The 26,417-nt window shown below is 51.1% G+C and overlaps 1 long non-coding RNA gene across 1 annotated transcript in view; it reads left to right on the plus strand.

Annotated features, from left to right (window-relative positions):
• LOC132814123 (uncharacterized) overlaps nt 1-19,645 on the plus strand; it is a 104,357-nt gene extending 84,712 nt beyond the window's left edge. The window contains exon 3 of the long non-coding RNA XR_009644317.1: nt 19,629-19,645. This is a non-coding gene — a long non-coding RNA (uncharacterized LOC132814123). The remainder of the gene's footprint in view (nt 1-19,628) is intronic.
• The last annotated feature ends 6,772 nt before the right edge of the window (nt 19,646-26,417 follow it).

The raw sequence follows: 26,417 nt of genomic DNA on the forward strand, positions 1-26,417 counted from the left end.
GAGGGAGCACTTTCTGAGATATAGAGGGAGCACCTTTTTAGATATTGAGAGAGCACTTTCTGAGGTATTGAGGGATCATTGTCTGAGGTACTGAGGCAACACTTTCTGAGGGATTGAGGGAGCACTTTCTGAGGTAATAGGGAGCACTTTCGGAGGTACTGAGTGAGCACTTTCTGAGATATTGAGGGAGTTCTTTCTGAGGTAGTGAGGGAGCACTATCTGAGGTACTGAGAGAGCACTTTATGAGGTATTGAGGTAGCACTGTCTGTGGTATTAAGAGAGCACTTTTTGAGGTACTGAGGGGTTACTTCTGAGGTACTGAGAAATTGAGGAAGCACTTTCTGAGGTACTGAGGGAGAACTATTTGGGGTATTGAGGGAGAACTACCTGAGGTACTGAGCGAGAGCCATCTGAGGTATTTATGGGGCAGTTTGTGGGGTACTGAGGGAGCACTTTCTGAGTTACTGAGGGAACACTTTCTGAGGTATTGATTGAGCACTATCTGAGATATTGAGGGAGCACTCTCTGAAGTACCGAGAGAGCACTTTATGAGGTAATGAGGTAGCACTGTCTGAGATATTAAGGGAGCACTTTTTGAGGTACTGAGGGGGCACTTACTGAGTTACTGAGGGAGCAATTTCAGGTGTACTGAGGAATTGTGGGGGTACTTTCTGAGGTATTGAGGGAGCACTTTTCTGAGGTACTGAGGGAGTATTATTTGAGTTATTGTGGGAGAACTATTTGAGGTATTGAGGGAGACCCTTCTGAGATACTGAGGGAGAAACATTTGAGGTACTGAGGGAGCACTTTCTGAGGAACTGAAGAAAACTTTCTGAGGTTTTGAGGGAGCATTTCTGAGTACTGAGGAGCACATTCTGAGGTAATGAGGGATCACTATCTGAGTAATTGTGGGAGCACTATCTGAGGTATTGAGTGATCACTTTCAGAACTATTGAGGGAGCACATTAACAGGAATTGATGGAGAACTATCTGACATATTGAGGGAGCACTTTCTGAGGTATTGAGGGAGAAGTATCTGAGGTATTGAGGGAGCACTTTCTGAGGTATTGAGGGAACACTTTCTGAGGTACAGAGGGAGCACTTTCTGAGGTACAGAGGGAGCACTTTCTGAGGTATAGAGGGAGCACTTTCTGAGGAAATGAGGCAACATTTTTGAGGAATTGAGGGAGCACTTCTGATGTATTGAGGGAGTACTAACTGAGGGACTGAGAGAGAACTATCTGAGGTACTGAGGGAGCACTGTCTGAGGTATTGAGGTGGCACGTTCTGAGGTATTGAGGGAGCACTTTCTGAGGTACTGAGGGAGAACTATCTGAGGTAGTGAGGGAGAGCCCTGAGAGCTATTGAGGAGGCGGTTTCTGGGGTACTGAGGGAGACCTATCTGGGGAATTGAGAAAGTGTTATCTGAAGTACTGAGGGAGCACTTCCTGAGGTACTGAGGGAGCACTTTCTGAGGTATTGAGGGAGCGCATTCTTACGTATTGAGGGAACACTTTCTGAGGTATTGAGGGAGCATTTTTGAGGTACTGAGGGAGCACTTTCTGAGGTACTGAGGGAGCAATGTCTGAGGTACTGAGGGAGCACTTTCTGAGGTATTGAGGGAGCACTGTCTGAGGTATTGAGGGGCACTGTCTGAGGTATTGAGGGGACACTGTCTGAGGAATTGAGGGGGCACTGTCTGAGGAATTGAGGGGGCACTGTCTGAGGTATTGAGGGGGCACTATCTGAGGTACTGAGGAGCACTATCTGAGGTACTGAGGGAGAACTATCTGAGGTACTGAGGGAGCACTATCTGTGGTACCGAGAAAGCACTTTGAGGTATTGAGGTAGCACTGTCTGTGGTATTAAGAGAGCACTTTTTGAGATACCGAGGGGGCACTTTCTGAGGTACTGAGGGAGCAATTTCAGCTGTACTGAGGAATTGAGGAAGCACTTCCTGAGGTACTGAGGGAGAACTATCTGGGGAATTGAGGGAGCATTATCTGTGGTATTGAGGGAGCACGTTCTGAGGAACTGAGGGAGCACATTCTGGGGTACTGGGGGAGCACTGTCTGAGTATTGAGAGAGCACTATCTGACGTACCGGGGGAGAACAATCTGAGGTATTGATGGAGAACTATCTGAGATACTGAGGGAGAACCATCTGAGGTGTTGAGGGAGCATTTTCTGAGGTACTGAGGGAGCACGTTCTAAGGAACTGAGGGAATACTTTCTGAGGTATTGAGGGATCACTATCTAAGGTATTGTGGGAGCACTTTGAGATACTGAGGGAGCACTTTCTCTGGTATTCAGGGAACATTTTCTGAGGTACTGTGGGAGCTCTTTCTGGGGTACTGAGGGAGCAGTGTCAGAGGGATTGATGGGGCACTTTCTGAGGTACTGAGGACGCACTATCTGAGGTATTGCGGGAGCATTTTCTGATGTATTGTGGTAGCACTTTCTGAGGAACTGAGAGAGCACTTTCTGAGGTTATTTGGGGGAGCACTGTCTGAGGTCATGAGGGAGCATGATCTGAGTTACTGAGGGAGAACTATCTGAAGTACTGAGGGAGCAGTATTTGAGGTACTGAGGGAGCACTATCTGATGTTCTGTGGGATCATTTTCTGATGTACTGAGGGAGCACTTTCTGAGGTATTGAGGGAGAACTATTTGAAGTATTGAGGGAGACCTTTCTGAGGTATTGCGGGAGCACTTTCTGAGGTATTGAGGGAGAACTATCTGAGGTATTGAGGGAGTACATTGTGAGGTACTGAGGGAGACTTATTTGAGGTATTGAGGGAGAAATACCTCAGGTACTGATGGAGAGCCATCTGAGGTATTGAGGAGGCAGTTTCTGGGGTACTGAGGGAGCACTTCTTGAGGTATTGAGGGAGCATTTTCTGAGATACAGAGGGAGACTTTCTGAAGGATTGAGGGAGCACTTTCTGAGATATAGACGGAGCACGTTTTTAGATATTAAGAGAACACTTTCTGAGGTATTGAGGGATCAATGTCTGAGGTACTGAGGCAGCACTTTTTGAGGGATTGAGGGAGCACTTTCTGAGGTAGTAAGCGAGCACTACCTGTGGTACTGAGAGAGCACGTTACGAGGTATTGAGGTAGCACTGTCTGTGGTATTAAGAGAGCACTTTTTGAGATACTGAGGGGGCACTTTGAGGTACTGAGTGAGCAATTTCAGGTGTACTGAGGAATTGAGGAAGCCCTTTCTGAGGTACTGATGGAGAAGTATTTGAGGTATTGAGGGAGAACTATCTGAGGTATAAAGGGAGCACATTGTGAGGTACTGAGGGAGAACTATTTAAGGTATTGAGGAAGAACTACCTGAGGTACTGAGCGAGAGCCATCTGAGGTATTGAGGGGGCAGTTTGTGGGGTACTGAGAGAGCACTTTCTGAGGTACTGTGGGATCACTTTCAGATGTATTGAAGGAGCACTTTCAGACGTATTGAGGGAGCACATTAACAGGTATTGATGGAGAACTATCTGAGATATTGAGGGAGCACTTTCTGAGGTATTGAGGGAGAAGTATCTTAGGTATTGAGGGAGCACTTCCTGAGGTATTGAGGGAGTACTATCTGAGGGACTGAGGGAGAACTATCTGAGGTACTGAGGGAGTGCTGTCTGAGGTATTGAGGTGGTACTTCCTAAGGTATTCAGGGAGTACTTTCTGAGGTACTGAGGAAGCACTTTCTGAGGTACTGAGTTCGCACTTTCTGAGGTACAGAGGGAGCACTATCTGAGGTATAGAGGGAGCACTTTCTGAGGAAATGAGGCAACATTTTTGAGGTATTGAGGGAGCACTTCCTGATGTATTGCGGGAGTACTATCTGAGGAACTGAGGGAGAACTATCTGAGGTACTGAGGGAGCGCTGTCAGAGGTATTGAGGTGGTACGTTCTGAGGAATTCAGGGAGCACTTTCTGAGTTACTGAGGAGAACTACCTGAGTTTGTGAGGGAGAGCCATGAGAGCTATTGAGGAGGTGGTTTCTGGGGTACTGAGGGAGGTCTTTCTCACGTGCTGAGAGAGCACTTTCTGAGGTCCTGAGGGAAAACTTTCTGAGGTCCTGAGGGAAAACTTTCTGAGGTACTGAGGGAGCACTATCTGAGGTACTGAGGATCACTTTCTGAGGTACTGAGGGATCACGTTCTGAGGTACTGAGGGAGAGTTCTCTGAGGTACTGAGGGAGAACTATCTGAGGAATTGATGGAGCACATTATGTGGTATTGAGGGAGCAATTTCTGAGGTACTGAGGGTGCACTATCAGAGGTACTGAGGGAGCACATTCTGAGATGTTGAGGGAGCACTATCTGAGGAATTGAGGGACCATTATCTGAGATATTGAGGGAGCATTTTCTGGTGTACTGCGGGAGCACTATCTGAGGAATTGAGGGAGCATTATCTGATGTATAGTGGGTGAACTTTCTGAAATATTGAGGGAGCAATTTCTGAGGTACTGAGGGAACACTATCTGAGGTACTGAGGAAGCACTTTCTGAGGTATTGAGGGATCACTTTCTGATGTATTGAGGGAGCACTTTCAGAAGTATAGAGGGAGCACATTCTGAGGAATTGAGGGAGAATTATCTGAGGTATTGAGTGAGCACTTTCTGAGGTACTGAGGGAGAACTATTTGAGGTATTGAGGGAGAACCATCTGCGGAACTGAGGGAGCACTTTCTGATGTCCTGACGGAGCATTTTCTGAGGTAATGAGGGAGAACTTTCTGTGGTACTTAGGGAGCACTGTCTGAGGTATTGAGGGGCACTTTCTGAGGTATTGAGGGAGCAGTTTGAGATACTGAGGGAGAACTATCTGAGGTACTGAGGGAGAACTATCTGAGGTACTGAGGGGAGAACTATCTGAGGAATTGAGGGAGCACTTTCTGAGGTACTGAGGACGAACTATCTGAGGTACTGTGGGAGTAATTTCTGAGGTATTGAGGGAGAAGTACCTGAGGTACTGAGGGAGAGCCATCTGAGGTATTGAGGGAGCACTGTCTGAGGTGCCGAGAGAGCACTTTCTGAGGTACTGAGTGAGCACTTTCTGAGATAGTGAGGGAGCACTTTCTCTGGTACTGAGGGAGCACATTATGAGGTATTGAGGTCACACTGTCTGAGGTATTAAGAGAGCACTTTTTGATGTACTGAGGGGTCACTTTCCGATGTACTGAGGGAGCAATTTCAGATGTACTGAGGAATTGAGGTAGCACTTTCTGAGATATTGAGCGAACACTTTCTGAGGTTCTGAGGGACAAATTTTGGAGTACTGAGGGAGAACTTTCTGAGGTATTGAGAGTGCACTTTCTGAGCACTATCTGAAATATAGGAGGAGCACTTTCTGAGGAATTGAGGTAGCATTTTTGAGGTATCGATGGTGCACTATCTGAGGTATCGATGGTGCACTATCTGAGGTATCGATGGTGCACTATCTGAGGTATCGATGGTGCACTATCTGAGGTATCGATGGTGCACTATCTGAGGTATCGAGGGTGCACTATCTGAGGTATCGAGGGTGCACTATCTGAGGGATCGAGGGAGCACTTTCTGAGGTACTGAGGTACTGAGGGAGCACTTTCTGAGGTACTGAGGTACTGAGGGAGCACTTTCTGAGGTACTGATGGAGAGCCAGCTGAGGTATTGAGGAGGCAGTTTCTGAGGTATTGAGGGAACACTTTCTGTGGCACTGAGGTAGCACTTTCTGAGGTACTGTGGGAGCACTATCTGAAATATAGGAGAAGCACTTTCTGAGGAATTGAGGTAGCATTTTTGAGGTATCGATGGTGCACTATCTGAGGTATCGAGGGAGCACTATCTGAGGTATCGAGGGAGCACTATCTGAGGTATCGAGGGAGCACTACCTGAGGTATTGAGGGAATAGTTTCTGAGGTACTGAGGGAACTCTTTCTGAGGTATTGAGGGAGAACTATCTGAGGTATTGAGGGAGAACTACCTGAGGTACTGAGGGAGAGCCATCTGAGGTATTGAGGACGCAGTTTCTGGGGTATTAAGGGAGCACTTTCTGAGTAACTGAGGGAGCACTTTCTGATGTCCTGACGGAGCATTTTCTGTGGTACTTCGGGAGCACTGTCTGAGGTATTGAGGGGCACTTTCTGTGGTATTGAGGGAGCACTTTGAGATACTGAGGGAGAACTATCTGAGCTACTGAGCGAGATCTATCTGAGGAATTGAGGGAGCACTTTCTGAGGTACTGAGGGAGAACTATCTGAGGTACTGTGGAAGCACTTTCTGAGGTATTGAGGGAGAAATATTTGAGGTATTAAGGGAGAACTACCTGAGGTACTGAGGGAGAGCCATCTGAGGTACTGAGTGAGCACTTTCTGAGGTATTGAGGGAGCACTTTATGAGTTATTGAGTTTGCACTGACTGAGGTATTAAGAGAGCACTTTTGAGGTACTGAGGGGTCACTTTCTGATGTACTGAGGTAGCAATTTCAGATGTACTGAGGTAGCAATTTCAGATGTACTGAGGTATTGAGGGAGATCTTTCTGAGGTATTGAGAGAGCACTTTCTGAGGTACTGATGGAGAGCCAGCAGAGGTATTGAGGAGGCAGTTTCTGGGGTATTGAGGGAGCACTTTCTGAGGTATTGAGGGAGCACTGTCTGAGTAACTGAGGGAGCACTATCTGAGTTATTGAGGGAGCACTTTCTGAGGTACTGTGGGAGCACTATCTAAGGTATAGAGGGAGCACTTTCTGAGGAATAGAGGCAGCATTTTTGAGATATTGAGGGAGCACTATCTGAGGTATTGATGGAGCATTATCTGAGGTATTGAGGGAACACTTTCTGAGGTACTGAGGGAACACTTTCTGAGGTACTGAGGGAACTCTTTCTGAGGTATTGAGGGAGCACTATCTGTGGAATTAATGAAGCTTTATCTGAGATATTGAGGGAGAATTTTCAGAGGTATTGAGGAAAAACATTCTGAGGTATTGATGGAGCAGATCTGAGGTACTGAGGGAGCACTATCTGTAGAATTGAGGGAGCACTATCTGGGAATTGAGGGAGCATTATCTGAGGTATAGTGGGTAAACTTTCTGAAATATTGAGGAAGCACTTTCTGAGGTATTGAGGGAGAACTATCTGAGGAATGGAGGGAGCAGTTTTTGAGGTACTGAGTGAGCAATTTCAGGTGTACTGAGGAATTGAGGAAGCCCTTTCTGAGGTACTGATGGAGAAGTATTTGAGGTATTGAGGGAGAACTATCTGAGGTACTAAGGGAGCACTTTGTCAGGTACTGAGGGAGAAACATTTGAGGTATTGAGGGAGAACTACCTGAGGTACTGAGGGAGAGCCATCTGAGGTATTGCGGAGGCAGTTTCTGGGGTATTGAGGGAGCAATTTCTGAGGTACTAAGGGAGCACTTTGTGAGGTACTGAGGGAGAAATATTTGAGGTATTGAGGGAGAACTACCTGAGGTACTGAGGGATAGCCATCTGAGGTATTGAGGAGGCAGTTTCTGGGGTATTGAGGGAGCACTTTCTGAGGAACTGAGGCTGCATTCTTGAGGTATTGAGGGAGCACTTTCTGATGTACTGAGGGAGCACTTTCTGATGTACTCAGTTAGCACTTTCTGATGTACTCAGTTAGCACTTTCTGAGGTACTGAGGGAGCACTGTCTGAGGTATTGAGGGAGCACTGTCTGAGGTATTGAGGGAGCACTGTCTGAGGAATCGTGGGAGCATTATCTGAGATATTGAGAGAGCATTTTCTGATGTACCGCGGGAGAACAATCTGAGGAAGTGAGGGAGCATTATCTGAGGTATAGTGTGTGAACTTTCTGAAATATTGAGGGAGCAATTTCTGAGATCCTGAGGGAGCACCATCTGAGGTCCTGAGGAATCACTTTCTGAGGTATTGAGGGGGCACTTTCTGATGTACTGAGGGAGCACTATCTGGGGAATTGTGGGAGCATTATCTGAGGTACTGAGGGAGAACTATTTGAGGGTTTGAGGGAGAACTATCTGAGGTACTAAGGGAGCACTTTGTGAGGTATTGAGGGTGAAATATTTGAGGTGCTGAGGGAGAGCCATCTGAGGTATTGAGGAGGCAGTTTCTGGGGTATTGAGGGAGCTCTTTCTGAGGTACAGAGGGAGCACTTTCTGAGGTACTGAGGGTGCACTATCTGAGGTACTTAGGGCGAACTATTTGAGGTATTGAGGGAGAACTATCTGAGGTACTGAGGAAGCACTTTCTGATGTACTGAGAGAGCGCTTTCTGAGGGTATTGGGGGACACTGTCTGAGGTTATGAGGGAGCAGTTTCTGAGTTATTGAGGGAGCACTTTCTGAGGTATTGAGGGAACACTTTCTGAGGAACTGAGGAAGCACATTCTGAGATATTGAGGGAGCACTATCTGAGGAATTGAGGGAGCATTATCTGACATATTGAGGGAGCATTTTCTGATGTACTGCGGGAGCACTATCTGAGGAATTGAGGGAGCATTATCTGAGGTATAGTGGGTGAACTTTCTGAAATATTGAGGGAGCACTGTCTGAGGTACTGTGGAAGCACTTTCTGAGGTATTGAGGAATCACTTTCTGAGGTATTGAGGGAGAACTATGAGGTATTGTGGGAGCTCTTTCTGATGTACTGAGGGAGCACTATCTGAGGAATTGAGGGAGCATTATCTGAGGTATAGTGGGACAACTATCTGAAATATTGAGAGAGCAATTGCAGAGGTATTGAGGGAGTACTATCTGAGGAACTGAGGAAGAACTTTCTGAGGTATTGAGGGATTACTTTCTGATGTATAGAGGGAGAACCTTCAGAAGTATAGAGGGAGCACATTCTGAGGAATTGAGGGAGAGCTTTCTGAGGTATTGAGAGTGAACTATCTGAGATATTGAGGGAGCATTTTCTGAGGTACTGAGGGAGCACTTTCTGAGGTACTGAGGGAGAAATATTTGAGGTATTGTGGGAGAACTACCTGAGGTACTGAGGGAGTGCCATCTGAGGTATTGAGGGAGCACTGTCTGAGGTATTGAGGTCGCACTGTCTGAGGTATAAAGAGAGCACTTTTTGAGGTACTGAGGGGTAACTTTCTGATGTACTGAGGGAGAAATTTCAGATGTACTGAGGAATTGAGGTAGCACGTTCTGAGATTTTGAGCGAACACTTTCTGAGGTAGTGAGGGAACACATTCTGGAGTACTGAGGGAGAACTTTCTGAGGTACTGAGGGAGCAATTTCTGAGGTACTGAGGGAGAACTATTTGAGGTATTGAGGGAGAACTACCTGAGGTACTGATGGAGAAACATCTGAGGTATTGAGGAGGCAGTTTCTGGGGTATTGAGGGAACACTTTCTGAGATACTGAGGGAGCACAATCTGAGGTATAGAGGGATCACATTCTGAGGTACTGTGGGAGCACAATCTGAGGTATAGAGGGATCACTTTCTGAGATACTGAGGGAGCACAATCTGAGGTATAGAGGGATCACTTTCTGAGGTACTGTGGGAGCACAATCTGAGGTATAGAGGGATCACTTTCTGAGATACTGAGGGAGCACAATCTGAGGTATAGAGGGATCACTTTCTGAGGTACTGTGGGAGCACAATCTGAGGTATAGAGGGATCACTTTCTGATGAATTAAGACAGCATTTTTGAGGTATTGAGGGAGCACTATCTGAGGTATTGAGGCAGCACTACCTGAGGTATTGAGGGAACATTTTCAGAGGTACTGAGGGAACTCTTTCTGAGGTATTGAGGAAGCACAATCTGAGATATTGAGGGAACATTTTCAGAGGTACTGAGGGAGCATTATCTGAGGTATTGTGGGAGCACTATCTGAGGTATAGTGGGTGAACTTTCTGAAATATTGAAGGAGCAATTTCTGAGGTACTGAGGGAGCACCATCTGAGGCACTGAGGGTAAATATCTGAGGAATGGAGGGAGCACTTTCTGAGGTACTGAGGGAGAACTATCTGAGTTACTAAGGGAGTACTTGTGAGGTACTGAAGGAGAAATATTTGAGGTATTGAGGGAGCACTGTCTGAGGTGCAGAGAGGGCACTTTCTGAGGTACTGAGGGAGCACTTTCTGAGGTATTGAGTTCGCACTGTCTGAGGTATTAAGAGAGCACCTTTTGAGGTACTGAGGGGTCACTTTCTGATGTACTGAGGAAGCAATTTCAGATGTAATGAGGAATTGAGTAGTACTTTGAGGTATTGTGGGAACACTTTCTAAGGTACTGAGGGAGAACTCTCTGAGATATTGAGGAAGCACATTCTGATGTACTGGGGAGAACTATCTGAGGTGCTGAGGGAGCACTGTCTGAGATATTGAGGTGGCACTTTCTGTCCACCCTCCCTGTCCCCTGTCGTCTGTCCCCTCTCTCTGTCACCACTCTCTCTATCCCCCCTCTGTCCCCCTCTCTCTGCCCCCCTGTCTTCTGCCCCCCTCGCTCTGTCCCCCCCTGTCTGCCTCTCTCTGTCCCCACTCTCTCTGTCCCCCCCTCTGTCCCCCTCTCTCTGTCCCTTCTCTCTCTATTTCCCCTTCTTTCTGTCCCCCTCTCTCTGTTCCCATCTCACTCGGACCCCCCTCTCTCTGTCCCCCCCTCTCTCTGTCCCCCCTCTCTCTGTCCCCCTCTCTCTGTCCCCCCGCTCTCTGTTCCCCTCTCTTTGTCACCCTCACTCTGTCCCCCACTCTCTCTGTCCCCCACCTCTCTGTCCACTCCGGCCGCACGTCTCTCTGTCCCCCTAAGTCTGTTCTCCTCTCTCTGTCACGCCCCTCTCTGTGCACCCCTCTCTCTGTCCCCTCGCTCTCTTTTCCACTGTCTCTGTCACCCTCACTTTTTACCATCTCTCTCTGTACCCCACCTCTCTGTCCACCCCGGCCCCACGTCTCTCTGTCCCTCTAAGTCTGTTCTCCTCTCTCTGTCACCCCTCTCTCTGTCCCCTCCTCTCTCAGTCCCACCCTCGCTCTGTCCACCCTCCCTGTCCCCCTGTCTTCTGTCCCATCTCGCTCTGTCACCCCCTCTGTACCCCTCACTCTGTACCCCACCTCTCTGTCCACCCCGTCCCCACATCTCTCTGTCCCTCTAAGTCTGTCCTCCTCTCTCTGTCACACCCCCTCTCTGCCCCCTCTCTCTGCCCCCTCTCTCTGCCCCCTCTCTCTGTCCCACCCTCGCTCTGTCCACCCTCCGTGTCCCCCTGTCTTCTTTCCCCCTCGCACTGGTCCCCTCTCTCTGTCCCCCCTCTCTCTCTGTTCCCCTCTCCCTGCTTCCCCCCCTCTGTCCCCACTCGCTCTTTCCCCGTCTCTCTGTCCGACTCTCTCTGTCCCCCCGTCCCCGCGCTCTCTGTCCACCCCTCTCTGTCCCCCCCCTCTGTTCTCCTCTCTGTCCCCCTTCTCTGTCCCCCTCCCTCTATCCCTCTCTCTGTTCCTCTCCCTCTATCCCACACTCTCTGTCCCCCTCACTCTGTCCCCCAACTCTCTGTCCCCCTCTTTCTGTTTCCCTCCCTCTGTCCCCTTTTCACTGTTCTCCTCTCTCTGTTCCTCTCTCTCTGTCCTGCCTCTCACTGTCCCTTCTCTTTCTGTCCCCCCTCTCTGTCCCTCCTCTCTCTCTGTCTCCTCTCTCTCTGTCCCTCCTCTCTCTCTGTCCCCCTCTTTCTGTCCCCCCTCTCTGTCCCCCTCTCTCTGTCCCCGACCACTCTGCCCCCCGTCCACATGTCTCTCTGTCCCCATAAGTCTATCATCCTCTCTCTGTCACCCCTCTCTCTGCCCCCTCTATCGCTGTCCCACCCTCGCTCTGTCCCCCCCTCTGTCCCCATGTCTCTCTGTCCCCCTTCTCTCTTCCCCTCTCTCTTTCCCCTTCTCTCTTTCCCCTTCTCTCTTTCCCCTTCTCTCTGTCCCCACTCTCTCTGTCCCCCCGTCCCCCCTTTCTCTGTCTCCCCCCTCTCTGTTACCCTCTCTGTCCCCCTCTCTCTGTCCCCCTCTCTCTGTCCCCCTCACTCTGTTCCACCTCTCTCTGTCCCCCACCTCTCTCTCCCGCTATAAGTCCCCACGTCTCTCTGTCCCCCTCTCTCTCTGTCCCCCTCTCCCTGTCCCCCCTCCCTGTCCCCCCTCTCCCTGTCCCCCCTCTCCCTGTCCCCCCCCCCCCCCCTCTCCCTGTCCCCCCCTCTCTCTGTCCCCCACTCACTCTGTCCCCACTCACTCTGTCCCGCACCTCTCTGTCCTCTCTCTGTCCCCCTTCTGTCCCCACGTCTCTCTGGCCCCCTAAGTCTGTCCCCCTCTCTCTGTCCCCCCTCTCTCTGCCCCCTTTCTCTGCCCCACCCTCACTCTGTCCACCCTCCCTGCCCCCCAATATTCTGTACCCCTTCGCTCTGTCCCCTCTCTATGTCCCCCTCTCTCTGTCGCCCCTCACTCTCTTCCCTTCTCTCTTTCCCCTTCTCTCTTTCCCCTTCTCTCTTTCCCCTTCTCTCTGTCCCCCCCGCTCTCTGTCCCCCCGCTCTCTGTCCCCCCCGCTCTCTGCAGCCCTCCCTCTGACCCCATCTCTGTCCCCATCTCTCAGTCCTTTTCTGTCTGTGCCCCTCCCTCTGTCCCCCCCTCTCTCTCCCCATCTCTCAGTCGTTCTCTGTTCCCCTCTCTCTGCCACAACTCTGTGACTCCCCTCTCTTTATCCCTCTCTCTCTGTCTCCCCTCTATCTGTCCATCCTCTCTCTGTCACCCTCACTCTGTCCCCCTCTCTCTCAGTTTACAACCTCTCTCCGTCCCCTTCTCTCTGTCCCCTCTCTCTGTTCCCCCCTCTCTCTGTCCCCCCTCTCTGTCGCCCTCTCTCTGTTCCCCTCTCTCTTTCCCCCCTCTCTCTGTCCCCCCTCTCTCTGTCCCCCCCGCTCTCTGTCCCCGCTCTCTGTCCCCCCCCCGCTCTCTGTCCCCCTCTCTTTGTCTCCCTCTCTCTCTGTTCCACCTCTCTGTCCCTCCCTCAGTCCCCACGTCTCTCTGTCCTCCTAAGTCTGTCCTCCTCTCTCTGTTCCCCTCTCTCTGTCCCCCCTCTCTCTGTCCCACTGTCTCTGTCCCTCTTTCTCTGTCCTCTCTCTGTCCCCTCTCTCTGTCTCTCTCTCTCTGTCCCCTTCTCTCTGTCCCCCTCCCTCTGTTCCCCCTATCTCTGTCCCCATCTCTCATTCTTCTTCTGTCTGTGCCCCTCTCTCTGGCCCCTTTCTCTGTTCCCCTCTCTCTCTCTCCCCATCTCTCAGTCCTCTTCCCTTTGTTGCCCTCTCTTGGCCCACAACTCTCTGACCCCCCTCTCTCTGTCCCAACTCTCTCTGTTCCTCTCTCTCTGTCCCCCTCTCTCCGTCCCCTCTCTCTATCCCGTCTCTTTATCCCCCTCTATTTGTCACCCCTCTCTCTGTCCCCCTCACTCTGTCCCCCAATCTCGCTTCCCCCCTTTCTCTGTCAACCTCACTCTGTTCCACTCTCTTTGTCACCCACACTCTGTCCCCACTCTCTCTGTGCCCCACCTCTCTGTCCCCCTCCAATCCCTCCGTCTGTCTGTCCCCCTCCCTCTGTCCTCCCCCTCTCTGTCCCCTCTCTCTGTCCCCCCTCTCTCTGTCCCCCCTCTCTCTGTCCCCTTCTCTCTCTGTCCCCTTCTCTCTCTGTCCCCTTCTCTCTCTGTCCCCTTCTCTCTGTTACTCTCTCTCTGTCCCCCTCTCTCTCTCCCCATCTCTCAGTCGTGTTCTCTCTGTTCCCCTCTCTCTGCCACAACTCTGACTCCCCTCTCTTTATCCCTCTCGCTCTGTCTCCCCTCTATCTGTCCATCCTCTCTCTGTCTCCCTCACTCTGTCCCTCTCTCTCTCCGTCCCCCTCTCTCTGTTTACCCCTCTCTCTGTCCCCCCTCTCACTGTCCCCTTCTCTCTGTTCCCCTCTCTATGAACCCCTCTCTGACCCTTCTCTCTGTCCCTTCTCTCTGTTTCCCTTTCTCTCACCAACTCTCTCTGTCCCCCTCTCTCTCACCCCCCTCCCTCTATCCCCTTCTGTCTGTTCCCCTCCCTCTGTGCTACTCTCTCTGTCCCCCTCATTCTGTACCCCCCTCTCTCTGTCCCCCTCTCTCTGTTCCTCCTCTCTCTGTTCTTCCTCTCTCGGTCCCCCCTCTCTCTGTCCCCCCTCTCTCTGTCCCCCTCTCTCTGTCCCCCATCTTTCTGTCTGACTCTCTCTGTCCCCCCTGTGCCCCTCTCTCTGTCCCTCCTCTCTCTCTGTCCCCATCTTTCTGTCTGACTCTCTCTGTCCCCCCGTGCCCCCTCTCTCTGTTCCCCTCTTTCTTTTTCCCTCTCTCTGCCCCCTTTTCACTGTTCCCCTCTCTCTGTCCCCACGCTCTTTTTTCCTCTCTCTCTGTCCCCCCTCTCTCTGTCCCCTCTCTCTGTCCCCTTCTCTCTGTCCCCTTCTCTCTGTCCCCTTCTCTCTGTCCCCCTCTCTCCGTCCCTCTCTCTGTCCCCTCTCTCTGTCCCTCTCTCTGTCCCCCTCTCTGTGTCCCCCTCTCTCTCTCTCCCCCACCTCTCTTCCCCCATCCCCACGTCTCTCTGTCCCCCTCTCTGTGTCCCCCTCTCTCTGTCCCCCTCTCTCTGTCCCCCTCTCTGTGTCCCCCCTCTCTGTGTCCCCTCTCTCTCTCTCCCCACTCTCTTCCCCCATCCCCACGTCTCTCTGTCCCCTCTCTCTGTCCCCCTCTCTCTGTCCCCCTCTCTCTGTCCCCCTCTCTCTGTCCCCCTCTCTCTGTCCCCCCTCTTTCTGTCCCCATCTTTCTGTTTTCCTTCTCACTGTGCCCTTCCCTCTGTTCCCTTCTCTCTGTCCCCCTCTCTCTGTCCCCCCTCTTTGTCCCCCTCTCTCTGTCCCCCGCTCTCTGTTCCTCTCTGTCCCCTCCCTTTTCCATCCTCACTCTGTTTCCCTCTCTTTGTCACCCTCACTCTGTCCTCCACTCTCTCTGTCCCCCACCTCTCTGTTCCCCCCCCCCCATCTCCCTGTCTCTCTGTCCCTCTAAGTCTGTCCTCCTCTCTCTGTGATCCCCTCTCTGTCACCCCCCTTCTCTGTCCCCCCTCTCTCGGTCCCACCCTCGCTCTGTCCACCCTCCCTGTCCCCCTCTCTCTGTCCCTCTCTCTCTGTTCCCCCCCTCCGTCCGTTCCCACTCGCTCTGATCCCCCGTCTCTCTCTACCCTCTCTCTCTGTCCCCCCGTATCCCTTTTTTTGTCCCCCCCCTCTGTCCCCATCTCTCTATTCCCCCCGTCCCGTGTCTTTCTGTTCCTGTCTGTCTGTCCCCTTCTCTTTATCCCCTCTCTCTATCCCCACTCTCTCTATTCCCCTCTCTCTGTCCCCCCCCTCTTTCTTTCCGCCCTCTCTCTAACACCCTCACTCTGTCCCCCACTGTCTCGTCCCGCACTTTTCTGTCCCCCCCCTGTCTCTGTCCCCCTCTCTGTCCCCCCCCTGTCCCCCCCCTCTCTGTCCCCCCTCTCTGTCCCCCCTCTCTGTCCCCCCCCTCTCTGTCCCCTTTTCTCTGTTCTCCTCACTCTATCGCCGTATCTCTGTCCCCCTCTCTCTGTCCCCCCCTCTCTGTCCCCCTCCATCTGTACCCGTCTCTCTGGCCCCCTCTCTCTGTACCCCCTTCTCTGTCCCTCCCTCTGTCCCCCCCCCTCTGTCCCCCCTCTGTCCCCCCCTCTGTCCCCCCCCTCTGTCCCCCCCTCTGTCGCCCCCCCTCTGTCCCCCCTGTCTCCCCCCTGTCCTCCCCCCTGTCCCCCCCTGTCCCCCCCTCTGTCCCCCCTCTGTCCCCCTCTGTACCCCCCTCTGTCCCCCCCTCTGTCCCCCCCCCGTCCCCCCCTCTCTGTTCCCCTCTCTCTTTCCCCCTCTTTGTCCCCCTCCCTCCGTCCCCCTCTTTCTCTCTGTCCCCCTCTCTCTCTGTCCCCCCTCTCTCTCTGTCCCCCCTCTCTCTCTGGCCCCCTTCTCTCTGGCCCCCTTTACTCTGGCCCCCTTCTCTCTGCCCCCCCTCTCTCTGTTCCCCTAACTCTATTTCCTTCTCTCTCTCCCCCTCTCTCTGTCCCGTCTCTTTGTTCCCCTCACTCTGTCCCCTCGCTCTCTGTCCCCTCGCTCTCTGTCCCCCCTCGCTCTCTGTCCCCCTCGCTCTCTGTCCTCCCTCTCTCTGTCCCCTCTCTCTGTACACCCTCGCTCTCTCCTCCCTCTCTCTGTCCCCCTCTCTCTGTCCCCTCTCTTTGTTCCCCTCACTCTGTACACCCTCGCTCTCTCCTCCCTCTCTCTGTCCCCCCCATCTCTGTCCCCCCATCTCTGTCCCCCCATCTCTGTCCCCCATCTCTGTCCCCCCCCCATCTCTGTCCCCCTCTTTGTCCCCCTCACTCTCTCTCCTCTCTCTCTGTTCCCCTCTCTTTGTCCCCCTCTCTCTCTCTGTCCCCCCCTCTCTCTCTGGCCCCCTTCTCTCTGGCCCCCTTCTCTCTGGCCCCTTCTCTCTGGCCCCCCTCTCTCTGTTCCCCTAACTCTATTTCCTTCTCTCTCTCCCCCTCTCTCTGTCCCGTCTCTTTGTTCCCCTCACTCTGTCCCCCCTCGCTCTCTGTCCCCCCTCGCTCTCTGTCCCCCCTCGCTCTCTGTCCCCCCTCGCTCTCTGTCCTCCCTCTCTCTGTCCCCCTCTCTCTGTACACCCTCGCTCTCTCCTCCCTCTCTCTGTCCCCCTCTCTCTGTCCCCTCTCTTTGTTCCCCTCACTCTGTACACCCTCGCTCTCTCCTCCCTCTCTCTGTCCCCCATCTCTGTCCCCCCCATCTCTGTCCCCCATCTCTGTCCCCCCATCTCTGTCCCCCCTTTCTCTGTCCCCCCTCTTTGTCCCCCTCACTCTCTCCCCTCTCTCTCTGTTCCCCTCTCTTTGTCCCCCCCCATCCCCCTCTCTCTGTACCCTCTTCTCTGTCCCCCACACTCTGTCCCCTCTCTCTGTCCCCTCTCTCTCTGTCCCCTCTCTCTCTGTTCCCCTTTCTCTGTTCCCCTCTCTCTGTTCCCCTCTCTCTGTTCCCCTCTCTCTGTTCCCCTCTCTCTGTCCACCTTCTCTCTGCCCCCTCTCCCTGTCCCTCTCTCTCTTTCCCCCCCTCTATCTGATCCCCCCTTTCTGTGTCCCCTTCTCTCTGGCCCCTTTTCTCTGTTCCCCCTCCTCGTCCTCCCCTCTCTCAACCTCTCCCTCTGTCTCACTTCCCTCCCTCTCCCCCTCTCTCGCCCTTCCCACCCTCCCTCACTTCTCTCGTATTCTCCATCCCTCTCGTCCTCCCCTCCCTCTCCCCATCTCTTGCCCTCCCCCTCTATTGCCCTCCCTCTCACTCGTGCTCCCCTCTTTCCCATCCCCTCTCTCACCCTTTTTCTTCCTCTCACCCTCCCCTCCCTCCCTCATCTCTCTCACCCTCCCCTCCCTCCCTCCCCCTCTCGCCCTCCCTCTCTCCTTCCCCTCACTCGCCCTCCTCTCTAGCCTCCTTCCTTCTCTCTCCTCTCTCGCCCACCCCTGTCTCACTCCCCTCTCTCGCCCTCCCCTACCTCTCCCCCTTGTCTCGCACTCCCCTCTCTCGTCCTCAATTTCCTCCCCTCTCTCGTCCTCCTCTCTCTCACCTTCACCCTTCTGTCGCCCTCCCCTCCATCCCTACCATCTCTCGGCCGCTCCCTCCCTCTTGCCCTCCCCTCTTAACCCTCCCTACTTTCTCGTCCTCCCCCCGTCTCGCCCTCCCCTCCATTCCCTCTCCTCACTCGGTCACCCCTCTCTCGCCATCTCCTCTCTCGCCCTCCTCTCTCTCGCCCTCCTCCTCTCTCGCACTCCAGTCTCTCGCCCTCCCCCGTCTCTCCCCTCCCCTCTCTCCCTCTCCCTCCCTCTCGTGCTCTTCTCTTGCCCTCCCTCCCTCACTTCCCTGTCTCATCCTCCCCTCTCTCAACCTCTCCCCTCTCTCTCCCTCCCCTACCTCCCTCCCTCTCTCGCCCTCTCCCTCTCCCTTTTCCTCCACCTCTCTCGCTCTTCCTCTCTCTCCCATCCCCTCTTTCGGCCTCTCCCTCCCTCTTGACATTCCCTCCCCTCCCTTCCGTCCCATCTCTCGCCCTCCCCTATCTCTCCCTATCTCTCCCTTGCCCCCTCTCTCTCCCCCCGTTCCTTCACTTTCCCTCCACCATCTCTCACTCTTGACCCCCCTCAATCAGTGTCTCTCTCTCTCTCTCACTCCCCCACCTTCCTCCGTTTCTCTCTGACTGAATCGCTCTCCCTCCTGTCCCTCCCTCCCCTGTCTCAGACACATTCTGTCTCCCTGGTCCTTCCCTCTCCCTCTGACCCAGAGACTGGGGGGTGTGGGGTTCGTTGGTCGTGAGGCTGCGTGTGGGGTGGGGGGGGGGAGATGTGGGAGGTAGGAGGAGGGGAAAATGGGGTAGAGATGGAACTGCTGGAGAAGACAGAGACAGCAGGACAGAGAGAGTGAGGGTGAGGGGACAGGGAAGATGTGGGCAGGTGGAGAAACTGGGGTTGGGGGAATTGTGAGTGTGAGTGGAAACGAGGGAGTGTGAAGAGGAGAGATGATGAGAGAGAGAGAGAGAATTGAGCAGAAAGAGTAGGGGAGAGGTAATGGGGAGGCTGGGTTGGAGTTGGGGGTAACAGAGGGAGTTAACCCCAGCTCCTGAGCTCAGGGCGCGGTGCCCTCCCCTTCCCTGAGGACCAGGACTTGGGGCTGAGTCTGTCTCTCTCCAGCTCAGCTTCTCCAACACAAAGACACACAACAACATCGGTCCCTCTGCTGCTCGGCACGCTTTCATCAGCATTTTTATTGGTTACAAATGGAAGTGATGGATACAGTCAGTGGGATGGTGCCTTTTCTCACTGGCCCCTGAGTTGTGAGAAACATTGAAATGTTTCCCTGTAACCCTCCTGTAGGATAAGGAGGGACAAACCAGCGCTCCCCTCAGTCTGTGACCATAGCGACAGGCTGCTCCATCGCTGAAACACTGAAATGAGAAAATCCCGGATGGTGTGATTAATGAGGGAATTTGATGAATGGATGGATTTGGGTGAAGGGATATTTCAGCACATTCTTCAGCTGCTGCCTGAACTTAGTCTGGGTCACGGCGTAAATCGCGGTGTTTGTGCAGCAACTGAGGAGCTGCAGCATGAAGCCCAATTCCCGCACAAAGAAATGGAGATACACAGGGGTATACACAATAAAGCTCATCCGGTACCATATAGAATACAGCATTAACATTGACCATAAAAGTATGAAATTGGCCGAGATCACAAACAGCAAAATGATGGATTTTTTTCGGTTTCTCATTTCTGTGTCAGACTGAGCGTCCCCATTGGTGTGAGCGCGGAGTCTCCTGCGGGCTCTGCTGGTCACTAAAATGTGTCTGACGGTGAGAACATTGAGCAGCAGCAGAATCAGGAGAAATGGGACACGGGGTTAGAATGTGGTGGAGGAAATCGATTGTGACCCAGACACTGGAGACTCGAACAGCGGCTGTTACATCACAAAACCAGGGGGCGTTCCCCAGCCAATACCGAGCCGTGAGCATAAAATACCAGGAAATGTTCTTTAAACAGCTCAGCACAGTCACTGCTCCCAGAACCACAGCCGCCGTTTTCTCACTGCAATATTTACTTTTCAGCTTCTGGCAACAAAATGGCCACAAACCGATCAAAGGTGAAAGTGACGGTGAACCAGACCGAGCAGTCAGTGGCTGCATAAAGCAGGACGGCGTGGACATTACACACGGGGACGGAGTCCATCAGGAAATAAAACTGTTCCTGATAAACAATGGGAATGTGTCTCAGGATCAGGTCGAGGATAATGACCAGGAGATCCGCCGCTGCCATGGCCCCCAGGTAACGTCTGACACATGGAGACAATCCACAATCTTTATAAAGCAGGACGTAGATGGTCACTACGTTAACTGTGAGGAAGGAAAACAAACCCATTATCCATCAGCCTGGAGGCAAAGGGACCCGTTTGATCGGGGACCCAGTGGGATTTTCAAATGCGTCCCTGTATTCAGGGATTTATTATAATACTTGGAGCTGGAATAACAAATGGGAAGGTTGGAATTACTGACAAAAAATGCCACATAAACCACAAAAAACCCTCCCTCCCCAACACACAGAGACACATCCATAAGGACAGATGGTTTCTAGAACATTCCCACACACTCGATCACTCGAGAGCAGACACAGGTCACTCCTTCCCAGTTCCTAATACGGAGGGTGGAAACGATGCTGTCCAGAAGGATTCTCTCCCAATTTCCTGAAGACAAACGGAGTTTGGGGATTCCTGTATTTTGGTCTAAATTGTGGTCGATCCTGTGTCGTGAGGAAATGTAAACGCAGGGAAAACGTATTCCCCCCTTTAACTGGCTGAGGGGCCTTCGGAACAGTGTCTCCTTCTCCCTGGAACGGGATCTCTTCCCTCGGGATCTTATCGTTTGTTCAATTCACTGACGTCCGCCGTTCACAAACAAACAACGTCAGGGACAGAACGTTCCGGGGAATGTCAGTTATAGAATGTCAGGGACAAACGTTCCGGGGAATGTCAGTTATAGAATGTCAGGGACAGAACGTTCCGGGGAGTCGAGGACAGAACGTTCCGGGGAATGTCAGTTATAGAATGTCAGGGACAGAACGTTCGGGGAATGTCAGTTATAGAATGTCAGGGACAGAACGTTCCGGGGAATGTCAGTCATAGAATGTTGGGGACAGAACGTCCCGTGGAGCTCCGTGACCTGTCCATCACCTTTCCCCCCCATCCACCCCAACAACATGATGTACTGTGCACAGGTTACATACCTGTCCAGCACGGGGAGCTGCACTGACCACATCATTGTATTATCTATAAATCTCAACCGTACAGTCTGACCAGCACAGAGACCTGTGCAGTGATCACCCGTGAATTCATATGTAAACCCAGGAGCAGTTACCCTCCCAGCATGTAGGGCTGTGTACACCACCCCAGTGCATTGATCTGTAACCCAGGAGCAGTTACCCTCCCAGCATGTAGGACTGTGTACCCCACCCAGTGCATTGATCTGTAACCCAGGAGCAGTTACCCTCCCAGCATGTAGGACTGTGTACCCCACCCAGTGCATTGATCTGTAACCCAGGAGCAGTTACCCTCCCAGCATGTAGGACTGTGTATCCCACCCCAGTGCATTGCTCAGTAACACTGTGTTAGATCCCTGCCCAGTGTGGGGAAACTTGCAGCCCATGCTGGAAGTGACAGGACCTCCAGCTCCCACCCATTTACAGATCCATATCGATATTGTGCCATGTCAAGGGGGTGCTGTGGATGTGAACATCACTGCCAGAGAGAGATGGCGGGGAATCAGTTTAAATATCATCACATGGGATGGGTTTGGGGTATAGACAGCGAGGAGGAGACTGAGAGATAGTGTCATGGACGGCTGTGTTCTCAGGTTTCAGAATACTGAAATGTAGACACTTCGATAACATCCGGTAACATGAGCCAGTCTTCCCAGGAAAGATGGGAAAAAGGGGACATTGGTGTGAGGTGAAATGATGGAGTTTGGATGAACGTTTGTTCTACAGCTTTGTAATTGGGAGTAGTTACAACAGAATCTCTGACTCACTGGGCAGAGAGATTATCTGTACGTGTTCAAGCTAGATTCCTGGTGTTATCCTATCAAACACAACTCATTGACGACCCACACACCCCACCCCCACCATAGTGTCCCTCTCATTCAGTACCAGATCGGTTCTCCCACCCATCATGGCTGGAGGGACTCACAGTCGCCCGGGTGCCCCTGGATATTCCATGACCCCTGGCACTGGTGCCATCTTTAAAAGGCCAAGGGGTACACGGCTGACCTTTCTCAGTTAGGAGCTGCCCTGTACAGTTTACCCCGAGCATGAAAGATATGGGGCAATTACACCACGGTTTGTCGACTGGGGCACGGAGGTCCTGGTGGATGGGCTAGTACAGAGGGTGACCATTCTCTTCCCAGAGAGAGCCACACCAGCAGACCCACTGAGCATGATCTGTGCTCCCCACCCAGCTCAGTGCAGTTTCTGCGATCTGAAGAAATGTCCAGCAATACAGCACATGCATCAAAAACCTTCCCCGCTCTGTCAGGATAAGGGTCACTGTGTTCTCTCTGCTCCCTCACACTCACGGTATATCTGTTATAGCACCGACCCCCGAACAAAGCTCTTGCTCATATACACGCAGCGCGCTCTGTTCCTGCAGCCCCTTTATAATGACACAGCCTGTTTTAAACTATCTTTCTTTATCTTTCATATCAAAGTGCATCACCTCGCATTGATCCCCGTCTACCGTCCTGTTGGAGTTCCACACTGTCCTCCATAGACTTTACAATCCTTGCAGGTTTGGTACCATTTACAAACATTAAGATTGTCACAGTGTCACAGTGCCCATGAAACAACTGAAATCCTGTCCCACACACAGGAGTGTGAGCAAATGAGATACTGATATATTCCCAAGGACTGAGTCAAATAATGACATACTGTCAATGGATCAACAAAAATCCTGACATATACGAGACAGAGTAGATGAAATATTGACAAACCACAGAGCAAGAGAAATCCTGATAGGTTCCACTTATGTATATTCACCAGGGTATGAAGTTGAAAATGTGTACTGTACCTTTAAGAGAGAGTGAATGCTGCTCTGAACTGAGAGCTTACAAGTACCTGTGATATGAGAGGATGGCAGACCCAGAAACTGTATATTACTACAGAGCTGGAGTCTGGTTATAAGCAGTTAAGAGATAGAGGGTCTTTCAGATCACTTTCAGTGTTAAAAAATACATTGTTGTTTTTATTTAATCAGTGGAATTTGGGAGTTCTCTGTCACTCATATTTTAACAGTTTACGAGGCGAATTGAGCATTTATTTATGTTTAGTTTAAATTACCAGATGAGATCTATGCTGTGTCCTAACAATTGCTGTGTGTGTATCTGTGTGTCTCCGTGTGGGGCAGGTCTGGCTGTCTCTGTGGTGCTTAAAGTGATGCAATGCCACCCTCTGCTGGCCTCCACACGCCACTGCACAGGCATTGGTAGAGGGTGAAAACCAACAGGGATTCACTCAGAGAGGGGGAGGGAAAGGGCAGCTGCTCACAGCACCATCCAAACTGATGTCTTATCCGTGTACTGATCTAAATGTAGTTTAAATGTTGTAACTTTTCCTGCTTTCACCACTTCCTCTGCAAGTTCATTCCACACACAAGCCAGCTTCTTCTAAAATAATTACCTCTCATGACTTTTGTAAATCTTCTTTCCTCGTACCTTAAAATATCCCTCAGTTTTGAATCCCCAACTCTCGGTAAAAGACATCAGCCCTTCAGCTTATCTGTACCCCTCATCATTTTATAAACCTCTGCAAAGTTTCCCCTCTATCTCATATTCTCTAGGGAAACAAAGTCCCAGCCTACCCAGCCTCTCCTTATAGCTCAATCCCACCATTTGCAGCAACATCCAGGTTAAACTCTTCTGAACCTTCTCCAGCTTAATAATATCAAGGTCAATGATATCAAAGTGAACAGTCAATGTATTTTATAAGGGTAATGGAGACCAAAACTAGAGGACATAGTTGTAAGGTAAGAGGGGAAACATTTAAAAGTGACCTAAGGGGCAGCTGTTTCACCCACAGGGTGGTGTGCCTATGGAATGAGGGGGCAGGATGACCAGACTGGACACAGTATTCCAGAAGAGGTCTCACCAATGTCCTGTACAACCTCAACATGACGTCCCAATTCCGATACTCAAAGATCTGACCATTGAAGACAAGTGTGTTAAACACCTTCTTAACCACATTATCTGTATGAGATGCAAATTTTAAAGCATTATACCTGATGGCCGAGGTCTCTGTTCTACAACACCGCCAAAGGCCCTACATTTAATTGTATAAGTCCTGCTCTTGTTGGATTTACCAAACCCAGTATCTCGCATTAATCCAAACTTAAATCCATCTGCCACGCCTCGGTCAGTGAGTGATATTACCACCTCCTCACCTTCCCCGTTTAATTTTAAAATGCCCACCCCTCTCCAGGAGGCCTGCACACTCCGGCCTTGATTTTCACAAAGACCCTGAGCTTGGTTTGCCTTGTGTGGTTGGAGGGAGGAGGGACAGATTGCAGACACAGTCAGTGGGGAGGAGAGGCTGGAAAGTATCCTTTCATGGCGTGATATCATTTCATGGTTTTAGACACATGTGAGAGTTGAGTTATATGATAGTTGTTTTGGGACCAGAAATTATGGTCTTTCTCCGTGTCTGATGTTCAGTAATAAAGATCTACTTGAGACCCTTCATTGGACAGAGTATGTCTGCAGGATTCCTTTCCCTAATATTGCAGACTACAGATAATAGCGATTAAAGATGTTCATAGTTAATTTCGATCTTGCACTTGTTTAACAAAACAAAGTGTTTTGTGTAGTTCAGTAATGGTAACCTGATTATAATAAATCCACACCGAGCTGAACACTGCCCCTTAAAATGTGACCCAAAATCTGGGTATAGTAGTGTCGTGGGTAGTGTCCCTGTCTCTGAGCCATAGCTCTGGGGTTTGATTCCAATTCCTGAAATTGTTTGATAGTGTTCCTAGCTCTGGACCAGAAGGTGTGGATTCATGTCCTGCCTGTTGCAGAGGTATGTCACAGCATGTCATAACGGCTGATGAACAAACACACAGGAGAATAATGTTACAGCTTTATGGGTATTGCCGAGTGGTGCTCGTGTCCCTACCTCCGGGCACAAAGGTCTAGGTGTAAATCCCACAGAAGTGTCTCCCAATATATCTGAACAAACTGATTAAACTGGTTTATAATTGCGACTTGATGGAGAAAGAACAGGTGTGGGTGTTGAATTTCAGCATTTCGGCCCGGGATTATTGAAAGTACAGCCATTCGTGTTGATTGAAGTCACATTTCACAGCAGTAAAGGTTATAAAATCAGAACGGTCATGGATAGGGTTTGTAGTCAAGGTTTTTCCCAGGTTAGGGGCGTCCAAAACTAGAGGATATTGGTGGAAATTGAGAGGGGAAAGGTTTTGAAGAGGCCTAAGGGACACCTTTTCACAGAGAGTGGTGTGTGTATGGAATGAGCTGCCAGAGGAAGTAGTGGAGGCTGGTACAACTACATCATGTAAAAGGCATCTGGATGCTGACAGACCTACCAAGATTTTCCAGCAATTTCTGTATTTGTTAAAACATTAATTTTAACACCGGTATCTGTGTTAGCTGTTTGGATACAGAATTGGCTGGCCAACAGAAGACAGCGAGTGGTAGTGGAAGGAAAATACTCTGCCTGGAAGTCAGTGGTGAGTGGTGTTCCACAGGGCTCTGTCCTTGGGCCTCTACTGTTTGTAATTTTTATAAATGAGTTGGATGAGGGGATTGAAGGATGGGTCAGCAAGTTTGCAGATGACACGAAGGTTGGAGGTGTCGTTGACAGTATAGAGACCTGTTGTAGGCTGCAGTGGGACATTGACAGGATGCGGAGATGGGCTGAGAGGTGGCAGATGGAGTTCAACCTGGATCAATGCGTGGTGATGCATTTTGGAAGGTCGAATTTGAAAGCTGAGTGCAGGATTAAGGATAGGATTCTTGGCAGTGTGAAGGAACAGAGCGATCGTTGTGTGCAGGTACATAGATCTCTTAAAATGGCCACCCAAGTGGACAGGGTTGTTAAGAAAGCATATGGTGTTTTGGCTTTCATTAACAGTGGGATTGAGTTCTAAGAGTCATGAGATCTTGTGCAGCTCTATAAAACTTTGGTAAGACCGCACTTGAAATACTGCGTCCCGTTCTGGTCACCCTATTATAGGAAAGATGTGGATGCTTTGGGGAGGGTTCAGATGAGGTTTACCAGGTTGCTGCCTGGACTGGAGGGCTTATGTTATGAAGAGAGGTTGACTGAGCTCGAAGTTCTTTCATTGGAGAAAAGGGGGCGAAGAGGGGACCTAACTGAGGTATTCAAGATTATGAGAGGCATAGAGAGTGTTGATAGCCAGAGACTATTTCCCAGGGCAGAAATGGCTAACACGAGGGGTCATAGTTTTAAGCTGGTTGGAGGAAAGTATAGAGGGGGATGTCAGAGGCGGGTTCTTTACACAGAGAGTTGTGAGAGCATGGAATGCGTAGCCAGCAGCAGTTGTGGAAGCGAGATCATTGGGGACATTTAAGAGACTGCTGGATATGCATATGGTCACAGAAATGTGAGGGTGCATACATGAGGATCAGTGGTCGGCACAACATGGTGGGCTGAAGGGCCTGTTCTGTGCTGGACTGTTCTATGTTCTATGTATTCTGAATACATTAACCATTTTATTTTTTTAATGACGCAGGGACATATAAACATATCTTCAAATCGTCCGAGACCATTTTCTGCTCAGGGTATGGCTCCGTGTATGACAGCAGCAATGATGCACC

Source organism: Hemiscyllium ocellatum, unplaced genomic scaffold, assembly GCF_020745735.1.
Source record: "Hemiscyllium ocellatum isolate sHemOce1 unplaced genomic scaffold, sHemOce1.pat.X.cur. scaffold_689_pat_ctg1, whole genome shotgun sequence".
Lineage (NCBI taxonomy): Eukaryota > Metazoa > Chordata > Chondrichthyes > Orectolobiformes > Hemiscylliidae > Hemiscyllium > Hemiscyllium ocellatum.